We start from the raw sequence: 7,383 nt of genomic DNA, 5'->3' as shown, positions 1-7,383 counted from the left end.
TACATCTAATTCAATACGCTTTACATTCTATAACTACTAACTAACAACACCATTTACTCTTACATCTAATTCAATACGCTTTACGTTCTACAACTACTAACTAACAACACCATTTACTCTTACATCTAATTCAATACTCTTTACGTTTTACAACTACTAACTAACAACACCATTTACTCTTACATCTAATTCAATACGCTTTACATTCTACAACTACTAACTAACAACACCATTTACTCTTACATCTAATTCAATACGCTTTACGTTCTACAACTACTAACTAACAACACCATTTACTCTTAATCTAATTCGATACACTTAACGTTCTACAACTACTTACTAACAACAACATTTACTCTTAATCTAATTCAATACACTTTACGTTCTACAACTACTCACTAACAACACCATTTACTCTTACATCTAATCCAATACTCTTTTCGTTCTACAACTACTTACTAACAACACCATTTACTCTTACATCTAATCCAATACTCTTTACGTTCTACAACTACTAACTAACAACACCATTTACTCTTACATCTAATTGAATATCATAAACGATCTACAACTATAAACTCATAACACCATTTACTCTTACATCTAATCTAATACTCTTTTCGTTCTACAACTACTAACTAACAACACCATTTACTCTTACATCTAATTCAATACTTTTTACGTTCTACAAATACTAACTAACAACACCATTTACTCTTAAATCTAATTCAATACCTTATACGTTCTACAAATACTTACTAATCACACCATTTATTCCTACATCTAAATCAAACACCTAATTCTTACTACAGCTACTAACTCAACACCATTTACTCTAACAACTAATTCTTGTATCAACTTATAATTATAATTACACCTACTCTACTCTGAGCTCCCTCTCACTTTGGTTCGGGAGCTCAATGGCCTCCACCATCCCCTATTAGCCATCCCTTTCCACTCAAAAAGAAAGGTTTTCAAAATCTAATTGCTATACTAACTAACAACACTATTTACTCTTAATCTAATTCAATACACTTTTCGTTCTACAACTACTAACTAGCAACGCCATTTACTCTTACATCTAATTTAATAATCTTTACGTTCTACAACTACTTACTAACAACACCATTTACTCTTACATCTAATTTAATACTCTTTACGTTCTACAACTACTAACTAACAACACCATTTACTCGTACATCTAATTGAAAATCATAAACGATCTACAACTATAAACTAACAACACCATTTACTTTTACATCTAATCCAATACTCTTTTCGTTCTACAGCTACTAACTAACAACACCATTTACTCTTACATCTAATTTAATACTCTTTACGTTCTACAACTACTAACTAACAACACCATTTACTCGTACATCTAATTGAAAATCATAAACGATCTACAACTATAAACTAACAACACCATTTACTTTTACATCTAATCCAATACTCTTTTCGTTCTACAACTACTTACTAACAACACCATTTACTCTTACATCTAATCCAATACTCTTTACGTTCTACAACTACTAACTAACAACACCATTTACTCTTACATCTAATCCAATACTCTTTACGTTCTACAACTACTAACTAACAACATCATTTACTCTTACATCTAATTGAATATCATAAACGATCTACAACTATAAACTAATAACACCATTTACTCTTACATCTAATCTAATACTCTTTTCGTTCTACAACTACTAACTAACAACACCATTTACTCTTACATCTAATTCAATACTTTTTACGTTCTACAAATACTAACTAACAACACCATTTACTCTTAAATCTAATTCAATACCTTATACGTTCTACAAATACTTACTAATCACACCATTTATTCCTACATCTAAATCAAACACCTAATACTTACTACAGCTACTAACTCAACACCATTTACTCTAACAACTAATTCTTGTATCAACTTATAATTATAATTACACCTACTCTACTCTGAGCTCCTTCTCACTTTGGTTCGGGAGCTCAATGGCCTCCACCATCCCCTATTAGCCATCCCTTTCCACTCAAAAAGAAAGGTTTTCAAAATCTAATTGCTATACTAACTAACAACACCATTTACTCTTAATCTAATTCAATACACTTTTCGTTCTACAACTACTAACTAGCAACGCCATTTACTCTTACATCTAATTTAATAATCTTTACGTTCTACAACTACTTACTAACAACACCATTTACTCTTACATCTAATTTAATACTCTTTACGTTCTACAACTACTAACTAACAACACCATTTACTCGTACATCTAATTGAAAATCATAAACGATCTACAACTATAAACTAACAACACCATTTACTTTTACATCTAATCCAATACTCTTTTCGTTCTACAGCTACTAACTAACAACACCATTTACTCTTAATCTAATTCAATACACTTTACGTTCTACAACTACTTGCTAACAACATCATTTACTCTTACATCTAATCCAATACTCTTTTCGTTCTACAACTACTTACTTACAACACCATTTACTCTTACATCTAATTCAATACTCTTTACGTTCTACAACTACTAACTAACAACACCATTTACTCTTACATCTAATTGAATATCATAAACGATCTACAACTATAAACTAATAACACCATTTACTCTTACATCTAATTCAATACGCTTTACGTTCTACAACTACTAACTAACAACACCATTTACTTTTACATCTAATCCAATACTCTTTTCGTTCTACAACTACTTACTAACAACACCATTTACTCTTATATCTAATTCAATACGCTTTACGTACTACAACATCATTTACTCTTACATCTAATTCAATACTCTTTTCTTTCTACAACTACTTACTAACAACACCATTTACTCTTACATCTAATTCAATACTCTTTACGTTTTACAACTACTAACTAACAACACCATTTACTCTTACATCTAATTCAATACGCTTTACATTTTACAACTACTAACTAACAACACCATTTACTCTTACATCTAATTCAATACGCTTTACATTCTACAACTACATAATAACAACACCATTTACTCTTACATCTAATCCAATACTCTTTTCGTTCTACAACTACTTACTAACAACACCATTTACTCTTACATCCAATCCAATACTCTTTTCGTTCTACAACTACTTACTAACAACACCATTTACTCTTACATCTAATTCAATACGCTTTAAATTTTACAACTACTAACTAACAACACCATTTACTCTTACATCTAATTCAATACGCTTTACATTCTACAACTACTTACTAACAACACCATTTACTCTTACATCTAATCCAATACTCTTTTCGTTCTACAACTACTTACTAACAACACCATTTACTCTTACATCTAATCCAATACTCTTTTCGGTTCTACAACTACTTACTAACAACACCATTTACTCTTACATCTAATTCAATACTCTTTACGTTCTACAACTACTAACTAACAACACCATTTACTCTTACATCTAATTCAATACGCTTTACATTCTACAGCTACTAACTAACAACACCATTTACTCTTACATCTAATTCAATACGCTTTACGTTCTACAACTACTAACTAACAACACCATTTACTCCTAAATCTAATTCAATACCTTATACGTTGTACAAATACTAATCACACCATTTATTCCTACATCTAAATCAAACATCTAATACCTACTACAGCTACTAACTCAACACCATTTACTCTAACAACTAATTCTTGTATCAACTTGTAACTATAATTACACCTAATCTACGCTGAGCTCCCTCTCACTTTGGTTCGGGAGCTCAATGGCCTCCACCATCCCCTATTAGCCATCCCTTTCCACTCAAAAAGAAAGGTTTTCAAAATCTAATTGCTATACTAACTAATAACACCATTTGCTCTTACATCTAATTCAATACTCTTTACGTTCTACAATTACTAACTAACAATACCATTTACTCTTACATCTAATTCAATACTCTTTACATTCTACAACTACTTACTAACAACACCATTTACTCTTACATCTAATTCAATACTCTTTACGTTCTACAACTACTAACTTACAACACCAATTACTCTTACATCTAATTCAATACGCTTTACATTCTATAACTACTAACTAACAACACCATTTACTCTTACATCTAATTCAATACGCTTTACGTTCTACAACTTCTAACTAACAACACCATTTACTCTTAATCTAATTCAATACACTTTACGTTCTACAACTACTTACTAACAACACCATTTACTCTTACATCTAACTCAATACTCTTTACGTTTTACAACTACTTACTAACAACACCATTTACTCTTACATCTAATTCAATACTCTTTACGTTTTACAACTACTAACTAACAACATCATTTACTCTTACATCTAATTCAATACGCTTTACATTCTACAACTACTAACTAACAACACCATTTACTTTTACATCTAATTCAATACGCTTTACGTTCTACAACTACTAACTAACAACACCATTTACTCTTAATCTAGTTCAATACACTTTACGTTCTACAACTACTTACTAACAACACCATTTACTCTCAATCTAATTCAATACACTTTACGTTCTACAACTACTTACTAACAACACCATTTACTCTTACATCTAATCCAATACTCTTTTCTTTCTACAACTACTTACTAACAACACCATTTACTCTTACATCTAATTCAATACTCTTTACGTTCTACAACTACTAACTAACAACACCATTTACTCTTACATCTAATTCAATACGCTTTACATTCTATAACTACTAACTAACAATACCATTTACTCTTACATCTAATTCAATACTCTTTACGTTCTACAACTACTTACTAACAACACCATTTACTCTTACATCTAATCCAATACTCTTTTCGTTCTACAACTACTTACTAACAACACCATTTACTCTTACATCTAATTCAATACTCTTTACGTTCTACAACTACTAACTAACAACACCATTTACTCTTACATCTAATTCAATACGCTTTACATTCTACAGCTACTAACTAACAACACCATTTACTCTTATATCTAATTCAATACGCTTTACGTTCTACAACTACTAACTAACAACACCATTTACTCCTAAATCTAATTCAATACCTTATACGTTCTACAAATACTTACTAATCACACCATTTATTCCTACATCTAAATCAAACCTCTAATACTTACTACAGCTACTAACTCAACACCATTTACTCTAACAACTAATTCTTGTATCAACTTATAACTATAATTACACCTAATCTACGCTGAGCTCCCTCTCACTTTGGTTCGGGAGCTCAATGGCCTCCACCATCCCCTATTAGCCATCCCTTTCCACTCAAAAAGAAAGGTTTTCAAAATCTAATTGCTATACTAACTAATAACACCATTTGCTCTTACATCTAATTCAATACGCTTTACATTCTATAACTACTAACTAACAACACCATTTACTCTTACATATAATTCAATACTCTTTACGTTCTACAACTACTAACTAACAACACCATTTACTCTTACATCTAATTCAATACGCTTTACATTCTATAACTACTAACTAACAACACCATTTACTCTTACATCTAATTCAATACGCTTTACGTTCTACAACTACTAACTAACAACACCATTTACTCTTACATCTAATTCAATACTCTTTACGTTTTACAACTACTAACTAACAACACCATTTACTCTTACATCTAATTCAATACGCTTTACATTCTACAACTACTAACTAACAACACCATTTACTCTTACATCTAATTCAATACGCTTTACGTTCTACAACTACTAACTAACAACACCATTTACTCTTAATCTAATTCAATACACTTAACGTTCTACAACTACTCACTAACAACACCATTTACTCTTACATCTAATCCAATACTCTTTTCGTTCTACAACTACTTACTAACAACACCATTTACTCTTACATCTAATCCAATACTCTTTACGTTCTACAACTACTAACTAACAACACCATTTACTCTTACATCTAATTGAATATCATAAACGATCTACAACTATAAACTAATAACACCATTTACTCTTACATCTAATCTAATACTCTTTTCGTTCTACAACTACTTACTAACAACACCATTTACTCTTAAATCTAATTCAATACCTTATACGTTCTACAAATACTTACTAATCACACCATTTATTCCTACATCTAAATCAAACACCTAATACTTACTACAGCTACTAACTCAACACCATTTACTCTAACAACTAATTCTTGTATCAACTTATAATTATAATTATACCTACTCTACTCTGAGCTCCCTCTCACTTTGGTTCGGGAGCTCAATGGCCTCCACCATCCCCTATTAGCCATCCCTTTCCACTCAAAAAGAAAGGTTTTCAAAATCTAATTGCTATACTAACTAACAACACCATTTACTCTTAATCTAATTCAATACACTTTTCGTTCTACAACTACTAACTAGCAACGCCATTTACTCTTACATCTAATTTAATAATCTTTACGTTCTACAACTACTTACTAACAACACCATTTACTCTTAATCTAATTCAATACACTTTTCGTTCTACAACTACTAACTAGCAACGCCATTTACTCTTACATCTAATTTAATACTCTTTACGTTCTACAACTACTAACTAACAACACCATTTACTCGTACATCTAATTGAAAATCATAAACGATCTACAACTATAAACTAACAACACCATTTACTTTTACATCTAATCCAATACTCTTTTCGTTCTACAACTACTTACTAACAACACCATTTACTCTTAAATCTAATTCAATACCTTATACGTTCTACAAATACTTACTAATCACACCATTTATTCCTACATCTAAATCAAACACCTAATACTTACTACAGCTACTAACTCAACACCATTTACTCTAACAACTAATTCTTGTATCAACTTATAACTATAATTACACCTAATCTACGCTGAGCTCCCTCTCACTTTGGTTCGGGAGCTCAATGGCCTCCACCATCCCCTATTAGCCATCCCTTTCCACTCAAAAAGAAAGGTTTTCAAAATCTAATTGCTATACTAACTAACAACACCATTTACGTAAGAGTAGATCTAATTCAATACCATGTACGATCTACAACTACTAACTAACAACACCATGTCATCTTACATGCAATCCAATACTCATTACGTTCTACAACTACTAACTAACAACACCATTTACTCTTACATCTAATTCAATACTCTTTACGATCTTCAACTACAAACTAATAACACCATTTACACTTACATCTAATTCAATACCTTATACGTTCTACAAATACTTACTAATCACACCATTTATTCCTTCATCTAAATCAAGTACCAAATACTTACTACAACTACTAACTCAATACCATTTACTCTTATATCTAATTTTTAACTACAATTAAAGTTACTC

Source organism: Aricia agestis, chromosome 13, assembly GCF_905147365.1.
Source record: "Aricia agestis chromosome 13, ilAriAges1.1, whole genome shotgun sequence".
NCBI classification, from domain to species: Eukaryota; Metazoa; Arthropoda; class Insecta; order Lepidoptera; family Lycaenidae; genus Aricia; species Aricia agestis.
Note: the sequence above shows the minus strand (reverse complement) of the source record.